This window comes from Hypanus sabinus, chromosome 4, assembly GCF_030144855.1.
Source record: "Hypanus sabinus isolate sHypSab1 chromosome 4, sHypSab1.hap1, whole genome shotgun sequence".
In the NCBI taxonomy this organism is placed as follows: domain Eukaryota; kingdom Metazoa; phylum Chordata; class Chondrichthyes; order Myliobatiformes; family Dasyatidae; genus Hypanus; species Hypanus sabinus.
Window position 1 is genome coordinate 165,705,318 of NC_082709.1, and position 18,893 is coordinate 165,724,210.

At 40.6% G+C, this 18,893-nt stretch overlaps 1 long non-coding RNA gene across 1 annotated transcript in view; it reads left to right on the forward strand.

Annotated features, from left to right (window-relative positions):
• Positions 1-10,380, forward strand: part of LOC132392395 (uncharacterized) — a 62,736-nt gene extending 52,356 nt beyond the window's left edge. Inside the window, exon 3 of the long non-coding RNA XR_009511517.1 lies at positions 9,362-10,380. This is a non-coding gene — a long non-coding RNA (uncharacterized LOC132392395). The remainder of the gene's footprint in view (positions 1-9,361) is intronic.
• The last annotated feature ends 8,513 nt before the right edge of the window (positions 10,381-18,893 follow it).

An 18,893-nucleotide genomic window follows, 5' to 3' on the forward strand; every position in this document is an offset into this window, starting at 1 on the left:
TCCCTCTATGGCAAGAATGTCTTTCCTTAGATTAGGGGACCAAAACTGCACACAATTCTCTAGGTGCGGTCTCACCAAGGCCTTGTACAACTGCAGTAGAACCTCCCTGCTCTTGTACTCAAATCCTTTTGCTATGAATGCCAACATACCATTTGCCTTTTTCACCGCCTGCTGTACCTGCATGCCCACCTTCAATGACTGGTGTACAATGACACCCAGGTCTCGTTGCACCTCCCCTTTTCCTAATCGGCCACCATTCAGATAATAATCTGTTTTCCTGTTCTTGCAACCAAAGTGGATAACCTCACATTTATCCACATTAGATTGCATCTGCCATGAATTTGCCCACTCACCTAACCTATCCAAGTCACCTTGCATCCTCTTAGCATCCTCCTCACAGCTAACACCGCCATCCAGCTTCGTGTCATCCGCAACCTTGGAGATGCTGCATTTAATTCCCTCATCTAAATCATTAATATATAATGTAAACAACTGGGGACCCAGCACTGAGCCATGCAGTACCCTACTAGTCACTGCCTGCCATTCTGAAAAGGTCCCGTTTACTTGAATGAACATACTCAGTGATTCAGGAACAGCTTCCAGCATCTTGTGTGTGTTGTTCTTTACAACTCTTGCTGTCAGTATTATTCTTGTTGGCAGTTTGTATTCTTTTGCATATTTGTTGTTTGTCAGTCTTTGTTTGCTTATGTACAGTTTTTCATAAAATTCTAGTGTACTTCTTCTTTCCCATAAATGCCTCAAAGTAATCTCAAGGTAGCATATAATAGCATATACATACTTTGATAACAAATTTCACTTTGAATTTTGAAATCCACTTTCTTATTTTTCCAATATTTCTTGACTCCTCTAAGGTCTAGAAATCATTCAGTTTCTGGGTGTAGATGCCAATTTAAACAATCATTGCAGGAGTATTTCTTCCTCTTTTGGGTTCATCAGTTATTGGAGCCACTTCCCGCCCCAAATGAGTCACTTATTCAGACAGCTGGCAATAAAGGTGTGGAATGATATTGGACAAATGACCGTGAGCAAGTGGTAAAACAAGTCAAAGAAACATTCACAGCAAAGGCTGTGTTGCTATACTTTACCCAGTGAAGGAGCTGAAACCGCAGGAGGATGCTTCATAGAGGTATCTGAGCATAGATGGCACGCACTGTCAACTGATGCTTCAGGATGTGCACACTCTAGAACATACCCATAGACAATATATTCACCGGTGCCAAGCTGTATGGGTGCTAATGCCCTTCCCTTGGACAACATTGGTGGCATGGAGAGGAGAGACTTGTAGCTTGGGCAACTGCCGGTCTTCCATTAAAAAAACCTTGCCCAGGCTTGCGCCCTGGAAACTTTCCAAGGTGCAAATCCATTGTCTATCGAGACTAACGGAGGCCTACTACATCTACTACATTTTCAGTGAAGCACATGAGAAGAAGGAACATACGTTCAGCACTGAAGAGACAAAAGCCCCCTACAAACTTGTCAGGCCAAATCACACTAACCTCCAACAATGAAGTTTTGCAGCAAGGCTGTAGAAAATACGGACCACCTCCCACATTTTTGGAGCCATCTTTCAATGAAGGCTGTCATTAATGCCTTCAGTGTGCCTGCAAAGACTTGGAGCAACTGAGGAACCAATATTTGAAGTTCTTAGACTTGACACAGTCAGCAGTGACCCCTGCCCTCACACTTGTTCCTGAAGCTGTCTGAAGGCACTGGAAGAAACACCAGTGTAGTCACTTCCAAATTAAATAGAAGGATGCACCGATTTTTCAGGCTCTATCTAGACTCAGTTATCTCTGTTGAGCAGGAGATGGCATAGGTACATTGACACTGGACTTCCTAAAGAAATATTCTATTCCAAGCAGGTGTCAATGTGCCTATCCTATCTCCTCCGGGGGAAACACAAATGGCACAAAAGGCATAACCAGGAGAACAGAGAAGAAGTTTTCGGGACATACACAAAGCCTCTCAGATGCAATGTGATATCCGCGCTGACTCCTGGAACATTTTTGGTCTGTTATAGATCGGAGTGGAGAAGAAGCATTTGGAATGGTATTTAGAGCTGTAACACGAGACATCGTGAACACACAGAGACCTAGCGTAAATGGTGCAAGGACAAGAACGTTGTAAGCTGTCCCATGCTCAGCCCATCATCACCACATGCTTCATCTGCAGAAGGGGTTTCAGGTTCTGCATTGAGCTCCTTAAGCACCTAAGATCCCACCAAATAGGAGCGGAAGCCAGTTATCTTCAAGCCCAAGAGACTGCCTAAGGTAAAGAAGCAGAACACGCAAAACATACAAAAGGAGTTACTTGCCTTGATCTTTTGATTGAAGAAATCTGACCAAGTGCGTCAATAGCAACCTGGGCAAATTTGAAACAATTATCATCAAGAGAAAAGCACAGCAATGGAGTTGTGCCTCAGGAAAGGAAGATGGTGTTTAATCCTCCCTGATCAGGGCAGTGCCCTCAGTCCACCTATCTTTATCTACTCATCAACAACCTTCAATCGTTAGGTCAGAAGGCCAGAAGTGAGAATGTTGACCTGGATCCACCTACTGCCTGCCAGCTCTTGCTCCACTCCTTCCCTTCAACTTCTTGTACTAGGTACCTCCACTTTACATTTCAGTTCAGATGAAGGGTCCGCCCAAAGCATCAACTGTCCATTTCCCTCCACTGATACTTCCTGACCTGCTGATTTCCTCCAAGCCTCATGCGCATTGCTCCAGATTCCAGTGCCTGCAGAGTATAATGTTCGCTGAGGGTCCCACAATGCTCAATTCAGTATGTGGCTCTCCCACAAACGAAGCAGCAAGAACTGGGCACCATTCAAGCAAAGAGTGATAATTACTTGCCAAGTGACATTCACACATGCAAAAAAAATCATCAGAATCAGAGTCATGTTTATTATCAGTGACATATGTCATGAAATGTGTTGTTTCGTGGCAGCAGTACAGTGCCATACATGAAAAAATGACTAGAAGATCTAATAAATAAATATGTAAATAATACAAATGAAGAATAGTGAGATAGTGAGAAATCTGATGGCAGAGGGGTTGTAGCTGTTCCTAAAATGTTGAGTGTGCATCTTCAGGCTCCTGTAACTCCTCCACAATGTAGTATTGATGGGTGGGTCCTTAATTATGGACTACTCGAGTCTCCATATTTTTAAGATGTTGCCAATGATGGGGAGAGTTAAACTTGTGAAGGAGGTGGCTGAGTCTGCAAATTTTTTTGGTTTCTTTGGATCCTACGGCTCGGAATCTCTGTATCAGGCTGAAATGCAACCTGTCAGAGTGCTTTCCACCATACATCTGGAGAAATTTTCTAGAGTCCTTGGTGGTATACCAAATCTCCTAATAAGCTATATCCATTGAGGTGCCTTCTTCATGATTACATCAATGTGTCAGCCCGGGATAGATCCTCTGAGATGCTGACATCCAGGAATTTGAAACTATTACCCTTTCAACCTCTGACCTTTGGATGAAGATCGGTATATGTTCTCCCAACTTCCCCTTCCTGAATCCAGCAATCAATTCCTTGGTCTTGTTGATGCTTAGTGCATCTACGCTATCTCACTCCTGTGTACCTCCTCATCACCATCTGAGATTCTGTCAGCAACGCTGGTGTCATCGGTGAATTTATAGACAGCATCTGAGCTGTACCTAGCCACGCTGTCATGAGTACAATGAGGGTAGAGGGTAGAGAGATGAGCTTGTGTTGATTGTGGAGATGCTATTGCCGATCTGCACTGACTGTGCTCTCCCAATAACGGAGTCAAGCACTCAGTTGCAGAGGGAGGTCCAGATTTTGCAACTTATTGATTAGTACTGAGGGAATGATGATATTGAACACCAAATTTTAACTGATAAACAGCAGCCTGATGTACAAACATTTGTAGGTATTGCTGTTGTCCAGTTGGTCTAAAGCATGGGTGGACAGCAAATGAAATTGCATCCACTATAGACCAGTTGTGGTGGTAGGCAAACTGCAGTGGGTCCAGACCCTTGCTCATGCCAGAGTAAATTCACCCTCTCAAAGCTCCTAATCACAGTTGATGTGAGTGCTAATGGAAATAGTCATTGAGGCAGCTCACCCTGCTTCTTACTGGTTTGATTGATGCCACTTTGAAGCAGTTGGGAACCTCCAAATGCAGCAGTGCGACAGTGAGGACGTCCTTGAGCAGTCCAGCCAGTTAGTTGGCACAGGTTTTAAATATCTGCCAGCTTCACCATTAGGGCCTGACACCTCGCAAAGGTTCACCCTCTTGACAGATGTTCTGCTGTTTGTCTTCGAGAGAGATTTCAGGGTCACCTGATTCTGTAGGGGTTCGCACAGGTGTATATAGAACATAGAATAGTACAGCACATTACAGGCCCTTCGGCCCACAATGTTGTGCCGACCCTCAAACCCTGCCTCCCATATAACCCCCCCATCTTAAATTCCTCCATATACTTGTCTAGTAGTCTCTTAAACTTCACGAGTGTATCTGCCTCCACCATTGACTCAGGCAGTGCATTCCACACACCAACCACTCTCTGAGTGAAAAACCTTCCACTAATATCCCCCTTGAACTTCCCTCTCCTTAACTTAAAACCATGTCCTCTTGTACTGAGCAGTGGTGCCCTGGGGATGAGGCACCGGCTGTTCACTCTGTCTATTCTTCTTAATATCTTGTATACTTCTATCATGTCTCCTCTCATCCTCCTTCTCTCCAAAGTGTAAAGCCCTAGCTCCAGCCCTGGTGTAGTTTTGTTCTTTGTTTTAAAGTGTGTATAAAAGTCATTGGGGAGTGAAGCATCATTGCTTTTTACGCTATTAGGTTTTGCCTTATATGAAGTATTTGCATGCAAACCCTGCCATGGCTGCTGTTCATCAAATTTTGTCTCTAACTTCACATGGAACTGCCTTTTAATTTTCATGATGGTTCTACCTGAACTTCTTGTCTGGTCTTGAATGCCACAGATCTAGCTTGCAGCAGACAGCGAGTCTCCAGGTACACTTAGGGCTTCTAGTTGGGTATGTTCCATATGTTCTCAAAGACACATCTACGCAGGTCTTGATAAATTTGGTGATGACTGTGGCATATTTATTCAGATCTGAAGATGAATCTCTGAATGTTGTCCAGATCACCAATTCAAAGAAATCCTGTAACTGCATCTCAATTTCAGGAGTGGAAGTACAGCCAGGTGACTGAACTTTCCAAAGTATTGGTATTGGTTTATGTGCCAAGTTACAATGAAAATGTGTTAAATTACAATGAAAAGTTTGTCTTGCATAATATTTATACAGATCACATAATTACATAGCACATTGAGTTCAAATAAGTTAAAACAATAACAATAAGAATAAAGTGCAAAAGCTATCGAAAAAGTGCAGTGCCGGTAAACCTAATGAAGTAGATAGTGAGGCCTGGAGTCCACATGATCACACAAGGGGTCCATTCATGACTCTGATAACAGAGGGATAGAAGCTGTCCTTGAGCCTGGTGGTACACACTTTCAGACTTTTGTATCTTCTGCCCAATGGAAGAGGGGAGAAGAGAGAACGTCTGGGGTGAGTTGGGTATTTCATTATGGTTGCTGCTTTCTTGAGGAAGTGAGTCCATAGAGGGGAGGCTGATTCCTGTGGTGTGCTGAGTCGTGTCCACATCTCCCCGCAGTTTCTTGCAGTGTCATGCAGAGCAGTTGCCGTACCAAGTTGTTAATACAGACAGAATGCTTTCTATGGTACGTTGATAGCAATTGGTAAGAATTGAGAGGACATGCCACATTTCTTAGGCTTCCTGAGGAAGCAGAAGAGTTGGTGAGTTTTCTTGGCCATGACATCAACACAGATGGGCCATCTTGGGCCTGGGAAGGCACAATACGCATTCCTGACGATGGTGTAACAATGACATGGTGTACCGGCTAATCTGGTTCCACAGGTAAATGTGCCTGATACTGAACATCTTCAGCACTATTTGTGATATTCAGTAGCGTTACTAAGAACTTAGGAATGAAATTCCAGATATTTCTGCCCTGTTTCATATCCTTGAGATTTAAGTGGAGCAATTAAATTCAGCAACAGTCAGGAGGACAAAATCAGAATATTATCGACATCAGAGTGTTACACCTGCAATAAATCAGATGAAAGTGATCCAATTTACCATCTCATACCGTTGTGTCTTATTTAATTTATGCAATTACCTGCTTTAAAAAAACAAGCTTGTAATTATGATATAAATTATTCCCACTAAACTCATTCCACAGTGTGTCTCAGTATTACATTCTGAGCCAAGTAGCAATGTATGCCCTAGGCAGGATCTCAACAGTCAGCTGAGTGAATGCTAGCTGAAAGTACCATATGTTAAAGCTTGGTGACTTCAAACAGCAGATTCGAACACGAATGCATTTATAAGCTAATGGATGCCTGGAATTAGTTTGTAAATTAGTTTTTCTTGTTTGTGTTTTGTTTTTGGCAGCCTCACACATATTGGCTCAAATCTGTGTCACTTGTTCTGTATGTGTATCAGGTCTAAATGTTATTAAGCAAGAACAAAGCCCTCAGGTAGTTCCCCGTGGCTTTAGCAGTTTGAAATGCTGGACTCCCACTGGGACAAACAAGGCACCCTCCTATGGAACCATCCAAGGTCAATGCCGGGTTTGTAGGCATCTGCAGACAGCACAAGCCCTGTTCCACCCCTGTGGTCATTGTTACCTTCCACTGACCAGCTGCTGGTGATCGCTAGGTCAAAACAAAACGGGTATAGAAGCTCCATTCACCCAAGATTAAATGCCTGAAATGAACCACACCTTTGAACAATTGCATCCTACAAGAGGAATAGCATTCAATAGCTGGGGGGCCCCACTGATCAATGCTTAAGAAAGGTGCAGCCTACAAAGCATTTCACACCCTCAAACCTTACACTACTGTTCAACTGCTCGGGCTCCTAGATCCAATATTCCCTTCAGTGAAACACGCACACACATTAGCTGCAATCTGCTTGCAAAAAAAAAAATTGAGAAGACATTAACTGGCAGAAAGACTTTTACATTTGAGCAATAGATCTTGCAGGAAGGCAGTTAGCACACTTTTTTTTAAACCAAATTGACAATTTTAATGGGTCTCACAAATGAAGTTTATTTCAGTTGGTACTCAGTCAGACTTTAGATCCAAGCATTCCAGAAACGAATGTTCCCTCCCTTAAATCTGAAGCAGCTTTTGAATAAAATTAACTGACTGCATGAAGGAAAGAACTGAGACATTACAGCATTCCTTGCAGGAACTAACAGGAATAAACAGAATTAATTTTGTGAAATCTATTTTGAGGTAAGTTCATTGCAGCTCTTTGAATACTAAAGCAACTACAACATCAATTCTTACAGACTTCCCTCTTAGAACAGGAAAGATAATTAGTAAATATATAAAAATAAATAAAACTAAGCGACAGGCAATTCGGTGTGGCATAAAAACCCTGATCTTTTTTATTCTTGATAGGCTTGGGCATGGTAAAACAAATATGACAACTGTTATAACTAATAAAATAGGTATCGAGTTCTCCCAACACTTTTTTGAGTTTTGAATCGTGCACATAACAGGCTAAAGCAACAATGTGTTTAGAATGAGGAAGATAGATTTTATTTCTAAAAGGAATACCTTCTTAAATAAGAAGTATTTAGCAAATCTCCTTTTTTGTTTGTTTAAAATTAATGAACTGGCATGGAAGCCCACCTTCATTTGCTTGGAGATATCATTTGCTTTTCTTCCTCCACAATTTCAAGAGATTCATCGAGTATCTTCAATTGAAAATAGTTTCCCTTCCTTCAAAATGTCCCAGTCAAAAAAATGACTAACTTATGTCCAAGCATATTAAACATGTGCTAATGTGAAATAGATTTTTGGAGGTAAGTGTGGATTAACTGAAGCTTGGTTTACAACTTTAGTTGTTTCATGGTTGTTCAAAAGTACAGAAAAAATACAGTTGCATACTACTTAGTTCTCAAGATAATGGGAAGAAACCTCTTCCTAAATTTGGTAGATTTAAAATTCAATAACAAAATTGTTTAGTACCTTCATGAAAACTCATGTGTTATCAAACTATACCTACTTTTAACAGATATCTCATCTGACAAAATTAACAGTATTATAATTACAACTTAAATATAGATGTTACTGTTAGTATCAAGCAAAGTCATCTGGAAATTACAGCTCAAAATTTAAAAAAACTAAACATCCGGCCAATCCCAATTTCATCTGCGATGAAGCAGATTAATCAGGCCCTTCAGAATTTGTTAAGAAAGGGAGGAAAATCTGTTGTCAGATTTGGGTGTTTATCAGCTACATTTTAGGCACTTGACCTGATGTTATGGACACCTAATCCGCTGATCTGCATGCCGGGGGGCCTCGTGAGGCTCAGACTCCGAATACACATGAAATTGGCTGTCGTACTTGTGCTAATACACAGAGGCCTCAGCACATTGTCTGTCCCAAATGCAATTCCACTCACAAAACGGATGCCGAATATGAAATGCGGGGCTGGCTTTTCTGAATCATCCAACTAATGAAACAGTCTGTGGCCATTATACAAGCTCTGCAGTGAGACGCTTTACAGCCCTCACACCACAGAACTTGTAAAGGTTAAAGTTGTTGAAATAGAGGCCACAAAAGAATAAACAGTCTGATGTTGTCAGCTAAGACTGTACAGACCAATTGGCACACAAGCAGTTACAGCATGTGTTCTCTTGTGGCTCTAAATCCAGGTTACTTAAATCCACTGATTTGTAATTACAAATTATCCTGGACTATAGATGTTTGCAAGTGAATGCAAACCAAACAAAGAAAGGGAAGGGGAAGAGAGATGAGTTTGTTTGAATTCACTTAACCACGAGATACAAAGGTAATAAGTTACCTATAATGATGTGTTGTCCGAAGTAATAATTCAACAAATTTATAACTTCGGATCACTCATTCCAAGCCTCATTTTAACATACCATGTACCCATTTATGAACAATTATGTGGAATACTTTATGATGGTTATTTTGCCACAGTAACAAGGACCAGGAAATATTTCAATCACAAGCAAGAGAAAATCTGCAGATGCTGGAAATGCGAGCAACACATACAAACTGCTGGAGGAACCAGGCAGGCCAGGCATCATCTGGGAAAAGAGTTATGTTGACATTTAGGGCTGTACTCTTTTACTAGATGCTGCCTGGCCTGCTGAGTCCCTCCAGCATTTTGTGAGTGTTGCCAGGAAATATTTTGACCATTGAAATGTACAGAAGTTCAAGCCAAAATTTTCATTTATAATGTCAAGATATTCTCACAGACTTTAATTAATCTTCTATTTTCCCTATGCAGTTTCATTCCAAAGTTGGGCACTTCAGACATGGAAATGGTTTTAAGGATCCAGCATCACATTGATTTTCCAACCAAAGCCCATGAAAATTTCAAAGTTTCGAAGTACATTTATTATCAAAGAATGTGCATCATTGAGATTTGTTTGCTTATGGGCAGCCAGAAAGCAAGAGACCCAATGGAACCTAATTGAAAAACATGAAATGAAGACCAGCACCCGATGCACAAAGAAAGGGGAAAAACACAAATCCTGCAAACAATAGAAGCGAGTATCAACATTTTGAACCAAAATGAGTCCTTGGATCTGAACCCCAGAGCAGCCTGGAGTAGGCACGAAGTCTCGGTAGCAGTACATCATATTTCTGGGTACGGTTCACAGCAGCCGGGGCAGTCTTCATAACCTCAGTGCCATGGAGAGAGGAGTGACATTGGGCGAGTGAGTGAAATCAGCTTTCGCCTCCGATCCTGACACCCTGTCTTTCCAGTCTATCTGGGCTGACGTTTAAATTGTCCAAATAGCATATCCTACATCACACCAGAACTAGGAAAATGTCCAGATTATGTGAAATGAAGAGCAGCATTAATGTTCTACTTGGTAATGTTCCTTCGCTTCTACTGCTGGGTAACTGGATCATCAAAGATTAAGAATCAAATTGCACAAGAACAATATACAGCAAGTGCTAAAAAAAATCATAAAATAAAACTGCTACGATGATTCGGGTAGTATTTGTAGACAGCGAAAATGAATTAAAATTCATGTTGAAGTATCATCAAGCAGAAATATTACCATCACAGATGCTGCCTATGCAGCTGAGAAATTAGGTCAATGTAATCTACGGATACCGTTGGTGTAATTGAGATTTCAATAATATTTGAATAACCTTGTGTGTGTATATGTATATAGGTTGATTAAGCATCCTTGTTTGTTTAAATAATTAATTACAGGTTATATGTAAAAATATGTTAATTGCACATGTCATCATATACCACGTGATATGTGCACGCCTTGCTTAAAGTAAACCCAAAATTATACTCACATTTTGGATTCCTATGTCCTGCTTTGAATTAGTCTAATATTTTGAAGTTACAAAACATAACTACCAAATCTATGGAATACCATTGTCAGTGTTGAGCTCCAATATTATCCCAGAGAACGACTGGGAAACCATTGAGAAGGGAAAAGATTACTTATAATGAACGATAGTCAGTATAGCACTATTCAGTCTTATAGTCAGCAACAGATGTTTGCCAGTGAATATGGTTTTATGATATTATACAATTCAATCATTCATAATATGTATGTAATTCCTATTCTAAATATGTTTATGGAAGTAACAGACTGGTCTATGTCACTTTTTGTAGGTTTTTCCATTCTTGGATGTTATTGTTTCTACACCAGGCCATGATACAGCCAGTTGGGATATTCTCCACTGTGCACCTATAGTAGTTTATCAAAGTTTTAAATGACAGGCCAAATCTGTGCAAACTTCTAAGAAAGTAGGGGCGCTGTCACGTCTTCTTTGTGATGGCACTTACATGCCGGTCACGGGACAGATCTGCGGAGGAATTTAAAGTTATTGACATTCATACTTTGTATACAATTCTTATTCTGAATATGTCTATGAGAATAATCAAAAATACTTGGGCGGTGCGTTAATTTCTCTGTTCATCACTTTGTGTGAAATTTTAACAGTGATATATTCTTGAGCACAAAATAATGAGCACTTGTCTTATCCAAACGGCTCTAAGTTTACTTTAAAACAGAATTCCGGTTTCCCGATCAGGCTAACCGAGGGGTAGCATACTGAATGCTCTCTGTGCCCCAAGAAGAACCAGTTGATGAGTAAGCCACAGTCAGTCATTTGGAGAGTTGGATTTTATTACATGCCCATAAAGATGTGTAATTACCAAAGGCCACTTAGTACTGTTGTTGCACTTTGGACCTTACAGGTTAAAAGTCAATTAATGGAGAAGGAGAAGCCAGGAGAAAGGATGTGCAGAGGTTTGAAGCTATTATTGGAGACAGAATAATTTTACAGCATTAAGAATTGAATCTACCTGAAAATTCAATGTAAAGTGATGTCAGTCTATCAGTGAGTATCCTTGCTTGGAAGGTACTGTCTGCAGAATTTCAGGTTTAATCACAACAGTATTTCCTGATCATCAGATTTATGAATGGTGCCAGAACCCATGAGCACTACCACATTATCAAATCCAAAGCAACACACGCAAAGTACTGGAGGAATCCAGAAAGCGTCTATGGAAATTAATAAACAGTCACCGTTTCGGACCGAGACTCTTCGTCTGAACTGAGAAGGAAGGGGGGAAGGTGCCAGAATAAAAATATTTTTGCTGCTTTGGAGAGTTCCACTATCAGCTGACATGTCTTTCCAACTTAGTATATGGTACTCAGTGCTCTCAATGTGGTCTCCTCTTCAATGGGTAAACCAAATGCAGATTGGGTGACGGTTTAGTGGAACATCTCCATTCACTTCACAAGGATGACACTGAGATTCCAATTGCCTGTCTAATCCATTCCCAAGTTTTCAATATCTTTCTTTGTTCTAACAAAGCTCAACATGCACTCAGAGAACAACATTTCACCTTCCACCTAAGCATGAACCCTTTGGACTCAATATTGAATTCAATCGTTTCCATCAACCAGCCTGGTCAGTTCTTATCAAAGGTAATCAGACTGTTAAATCTGGTTTTCTCTCTCCACAGATGCTATCTGGCCTATTGCACTTTTCAGCATTCTCCTTTAATTTCATATTTCCAGCAGTCTCTATTTCATGTATCTCCCGATTCCAATACCTTTATTTTTTCTCTCTGTTTGCAGTCATCTTTCTCTGCTTACACCTCCTCCATTCGGACTAGCTGTATTTATACATCGAGTCCTCAGCTCTCCATTTCTCAGTAAACTCTGAATCTGTATCATCCATTTTCTCCTGATCACTGTCCTATCACACAGCCTTCTGTGCCAGCATTTTGAGTGTGTTACTCTGGAATTCCAGCATCTGCAGAATCTCTTGTTCTCTCCATGGCGCCCCCTCTCTGCCAACCCGTCTTTCTAAATCTTCTTAGTTGTGAAGCACAGGTGTCATTCTAAAACAGTAACTATTTTTCTCTCTCCGCAAGTTAAGCCATTAGGCCCTGTTCCTATTTCTCCTGACAAGCTTGAAGGATTGGACAGCATAACTAGATCTATGTCACTGCCGGGGTTGGCGTGGTCTTTGATTGCGCTGGCTGCTTTGCTGAAGCACAACAAGTATAGACAGAGTCTACAGAAGGGAGGCAGGTTCCTGGGATGTGGTGAGCTGTGTGCACTACCCTCTCGAGTTTCTTATGGCCATGTGCAGAGTAGTTGCCATGCCATGTCTTTAGGCATGCAGAAAGCATATTTCTAAGTCCGGGTCGACAAGATGCATAGAGGCTAGGGGCTCAGGGTGTCTCTCAGCAACAGCTGACAGCTGGCCATGGTTGGGTCCTCCCGCTGTGGCCGTGCCCACTCAGCTGAGCAAGTTATCTCGCGTCATCACGGCAAATGTGGGCAGTACTCTGCAGACCGTGGTGCGTAGTTGTCTCGAACTCTTTCAGCAACTGGAATCAGAGTAGGGGGACCTGCAAAGCAGCATGCATGAGATTATTGGGGCAAAACAGCTGTGGGGCAGCGACCACTGAGATCTCAATGCTACAGGGACCTGGATTTGATTGACCTTAAGATCAGTGTGAAGTTTGCACATGGGTTTCCACCAGAAGAGTTTCCTCCTGCACCCTAAAGGCATATTGAGTAATGTTCAGTAGATTAAATAGCAGAAGAATGAAGGGGGAGTTGATCAGCAAGGGAGAGAATAAGCTGTTCAGCCGTATGGAAGTAGGAAGAGCAGGAATGAGACCGAAAAGTTTGATATGCTGGGAGCTGGCTGAAGGGCCTCTATTGTTTTAACAGTGATGAATATCAGTTTTTTGCCCCTACTTGGTCATTGGTGTAAACCACTGGTGGTGGTGATTAGAGTGCAAAGAGGCTCATCGGGTTTTCTGCAAACTATAGATTTGAAGGCTGATCATGACAGACATCTCTTGGTCAGGAAATCCCACATGTTTGCTGCAGGTTTTGCCTACCACATCTCCAAAGACAGATCAGCCTGCGGATGCCAAGCAGGAGAACCCCACTGGTTACTTTCCTCTTCCTGTGTCTCAGATGCTGGATCTTTGAGCTGCTCATCCTCCAGCACTAGCTGCTGTCCCCTGCTGATGCATGGAGCATGTAATGAAGTCCCTGACATGATTGTTACATGCTATAAGACCGTAATTATGATGTTGTAGCTATTAGTGAAACATGGTTGCAGGAAGGGTGTGTTTGGCAACTAAATATTCCTGGATTTAGTTGCTTCAGGTGTGATAGAGTAGGAGGGGCCAGAGGAGGAGGTGTTGCATTGCTTGTCTGAGAAAATTTTATGGCGGTGCTTTGGAAGATTAGAGAGCTCCTCTAGGGAGACTATTTGGGTGGAATTGAGGAATGGGAAAGGTGTAGTAACACTGATAGGAGTGTATTATAGGCCACCTAATGGGGAGCATGAGTTAGAAGAGCAAATGTGTAAGGAGATAGCAGATATTTGTAGTAAACACAAAGTGGTGATTGTGGGAGATTTAAATTTTCCACACGTAGATTGGGAAGCTCATTCTGTAAAAGGGCTGGATGGTTTAGAGTTTGTGAAATGTGTGCAGGATAGTTTTTTGCAACAATACATAGAAGTACCGACTAGAGATGGGGCAGTGTTGGATCTCCTGTTAGGGAATGCGATAGGTCAGCTGACAGATGTATGTGTTGGGGAGTACTTCGGGTCCAGTGATCACAATAGCATTAGCTTCAATATAATTATGGAGAAGGACAGGACTGGACCTAGAGTTGAGATTTTTGATTGGAGAAAGGCTAACTTTGAGGAGATGCGAAGGGATTTAGAGAGAGTGGATTGGGTCAAGTTGTTTTATGGGAAGGATGTAATAGAGAAATGGAGGTCATTTAAGGGTGAAATTATGAGGGTACAGAATCTTTATGTTCCTGTTAGGTTGAAAGGAAAGGTTAAAGGTTTGAAAGCACCATGGTTTTCAAGGGATATTAGAAACTTGGTTCGGAAAAAGAGGGGTGTCTACAATAGATATAGGCAGCATGGAGTAAAGGAATTGCTTGAGGAATATAAAGAATGTAAAAGGAATCTTAAGAAAGAGATTAGAAAAGCTAAAAGAAGATACGAGGTTGGTTTGGCAAATAAGGTGAAAGTAAATCCGAAAGGTTTCTACAGTTATATTAAAAGCAAGAGGATAGTGAGGGATAAAATTGGTCCCTTAGAGAATCAGGGTGGTCAGCTATGTGTGGAGCCAAGGGAGATGGGAGAGATTTTGAATGATTTCTTCTCTTTGGTATTCACTGAGGAGAAGGATATTGAATTGTGTAAGGTGTGGGAAACAAGTAAGGAAGTTATGGAACCGATGACAATTAAAGAGGTGGAAGTACTGGCGCTTTTAAGAAATTTAAAAGTGGATAAATCTCCGGGTCCTGACAGGATATTCCCCAGGATCTTGAGGGAAGTTTGTGTAGAGATAGCAGGAGCTCTGACGGAGATCTTTCAGATGTCATTAGAAACAGGGATTGTGCCGGAGGATTGGCGTATTGCTCATGTGGTTCCATTGTTTAAAAAGGGTTCTAGAAGTAAGCCTAGCAATTATAGACCTGTCAGTTTGACATCAGTGGTGGGTAAATTAATGGAAAGTATCCTTAGAGATAGTATTTATAATTATCTGGATAGACAGGATCTGATTAGGAGTAGCCAGCATGGATTTGTGCGTGGAAGGTCATGTTTGACAAAACTTATTGAATTTTTTGAAGAAGTTACGAGGAATGTTGACGAGGGTAAGGCAGTGGATGTAGTCTATATGGACTTCAGCAAGGCCTTTGACAAAGTTCCACATGGAAGGTTAATTAAGGTTCAGTCGTTAGGTATTAATGCTGGAGTAATAAAATGGATTCAACAGTGGCTAGATGGGAATGCCAGAGAGTAGTGGTAATTGTTTATCGGGATGGAGGCTGGTGACTAGCAGGGTGCCTCAGGGATCTGTTTTGGGCCCAATGTTGTTTGTAATATACATAAATGATCTGGATAATGGGGTGGTAAATTGGATTAGTAAGTATGCCAATGATACTAAGGTAGGAGGTGTTGTGGATAATGAGGTGGATTTTCAAAGCTTGCAGGGAGATTTATGCCGGTTAGAAGAATGGGCTGAACGTTGGCAGATGGAGTTTAATGCTGAAAAGTGTGAGTTTCTACATTTTGGCAGGAATAATCCAAATAGAACATACAGGGTAAATGGTAGGGCATTGAGGAATGCAGTGGAACAGAAAGATCTAGGAATAACAGTGCATAGTTCCCTGAAGGTGGAGTCTCATGTAGATAGGGTGGTGAAGAAGGCTTTTGGAATGCTGGCCTTTATAAATCAGAGCATTGAGTACAGAAGTTGGGATGTAATGTTAAAATTGTACAAGGCATTGGTAAGGCCAAATTTGGAATATTGTGTACAGTTCTTGTCACCGAATTATAGGAAAGATATCAATAAATTAGAGAGAGTGCAGAGACGATTTACTAGGATGTTACCTGGGTTTCAGCACTTAAGTTACAGAGAAAGGTTGAACAAGTTAGGTCTCTATTCATTGGAGCGTAGAAGGTTGAGGGGGGATTTGATCGAGGTATTTAAAATTTTGAGAGGGATAGATAGAGTTGACGTGAACAGGCTGTTTCCATTGAGAGTAGGGGAGATTCAAACTAGAGGACATGATTTGAGAGTTAGGGGGCAGAAGTTTAAGGGAAACACGAGGGGGTATTTCTTTACTCAAAAAGTGATAGCTGTGTGGAATGAGCTTCCTGTAGAAGCAGTAGAGGCCAGTTCAGTTGTGTCATTTAAGGTAAAATTGGATAGGTATATGGACAGGAAAGGAGTGGAGGGTTATGGGCTGAGTGCAGGTTGGTGGGACTAGGTGAGATTAAGAGTTCAGCACGGACTAGGAGGGCCGAGATGGCCTGTTTCCGTGCTGCGATTGTTATATAGTTATATATGGTAAAACCATAGGACATAGAAGCAGAGGTAGGCCATTCAGCCACCATTCCATCATGACTCATTTACTATCCCTCTCAGCACCATTCTCCTGCTTTCCTCCCTGTAACCTTTAATGACCCAATTAATCAAGAACCTATTTGGCTCCACCTTAAATATACCCAATGAACTGGCCTGGCCTGCACAGCTGTCTGTGGCAATGAATTTGACAGATTCATCACCTTACTCAAACATCCCATGGAGAATTGCTATTTCCCTAGTAGGCTCAACCACAGGCTGTTCTAGAAAACTATCTCATAGGCATTCCAAAAATTCCCTCTCTTGGGATCCAGCACCATTCGGATTTTTGCTATCTACCTGCATATTGAAATCCCCCATGATTTTTACATGCCTTTTCTCTCTCACAGTGAAGTTTGTAGCCCACATTCTCACTACTGTTTGGAGGCCTGTATATAACTCACATCAGAGTTTTTTTTTTAAATCCTTGCAGTTTCTTAAATTTATCCATGGGAATCTTACATCTTCCAATCCTACAGTATTGAAGGATTTGACTTCATTTTTTACCACATAGCCACCCCAACCCCTTCTGCCTACCAGCCTGTCCTTTTGACATGATTTGTATCCTCAGATCTTAACCACTGGTGGAAAAATTAGAACAGAATTTTCCTTTGACCAGTGTCATTTCCCACAACAAATTTTATGCCTGTAACAGTTCTGGTATCTTTGCCAAGCTGCCATGGTTGGTTAGTGCACCAGAAGGAGGAGCCAGTGAACTAAAGGGTAGTTTTTGTCCTTTGCTAAGTGATGGCACCTGAAAATATTTTGCAGCAGACAGGAGCTTCCCAAAAACATGGTATTGACCATGAGGAAATTCCTGTAATGATCTATCACCAGATGTGTATTCAGATCTCGCAACAGAGCAGAAGGATGAGGAGGAATTTTCCAGCCTTTGGGATTTTCCATTAAAAAATGTGCAAATTTCCTTCCACTGTATGTTAACTGAGCTTTTCTACCAATATTTCTGGCAACTTTAAATAACACATGGAGAAAAAAAAACATTATTTGCTACACAGATGAACTCCACCTCTAAATGAAAACTATAAGTAATGCAATCTAGTTTTTCTCGAAGCAGAGAGCTATGAGTAGTTTACACATAATTTGAGCTAAAAATATGGCAAAATGCAATATTACTGTTGTAATGGAGAATACAAGCCTTTATTCTATCTACTTTTTAAAATATTTGCTATTATTGCTTTCAGTTTAATGTGTTTCCTATTTTTTCTTCTACAAGAACTGTTTTTAATCTGTTTAGCTTTTCAAAAAATATACATATTCAAGTTTAATGTTCCGAAAATTGCATTTCTAGAACAATTAAATAAATATATGTGGTTACTCACCTCCAAAAGGCTAATTCTTCCTGTTTGAACCCAGAAATCAATCGCTCAGTTAGCCAACCTTTAAATTATCACGGAACTTAAGCTAATCCAATTTGTTACAGCATCCGGTAGACCATGTGGGATACTGGATGGCACTTTCACAAATACTTTATCTAGCTGATAAATGGAAGGGAGATTTTAAAAAGTACCAGTGACTGAACACCCAGGGATTACATTTTGTGTCCTTTTCTTAACCAGCTGATAAAAGTTCAACATGTTGCAAGCCATCGCTCAGAAACAGAGAAAGGGTTAGCTGCAAGAGGTCAAAGATTTATTACTTCCGACCTATAGTTCTTTCCATCACTGCACCTGAAGCTTTCAAGCATTGTTTTTGGACTTTAGGCATCAGTGGCAAATAGGTTTAGGAGCAAATAACCCAGGAAGGCAATTTCAAAAGATAACCACACATGTTAAGCAGCTACATTCGTTCACATATAAATATGTATAGATAGATAAATAGATATAGAAATACTGTATGTATATATATATATATATATATATCAATAATAAGTTGTGTATGAATAAATGTCGCTGCAGAACATGTGTGGCTGTTTTATATATATATATATATAGCATAAATATATTTATTCTTATGTAAAAATTTTTGCTGTAATATGTTTTACCTTGAGTTTATTTCAGAAACTCCAATTAACTTGCATTTTAGTCACATTGAAGTGGCAAAGACATAAAAGAGTTCCATGCAATATTCATGATATTTCCTTGACATCAATCTAATATTTATATTATTTCAGAATTACATAACTATGCATGATTTTCTGATTGTATGATTTAATTCTAGGTGTATGTTTATCTATTGTATATATCTTTATCTATACAGTAAATTAATGCACTTAAGTAAATGTGAATGTGTTTGCATAGTTATGTAATATTACATATATATATTATATATGTACAATACTGAGCAAAAGTCTTTGCCACATATCTAGCTAGGGTGCCTATGACCTTTGCACTGTACTATATTTGTTAACATG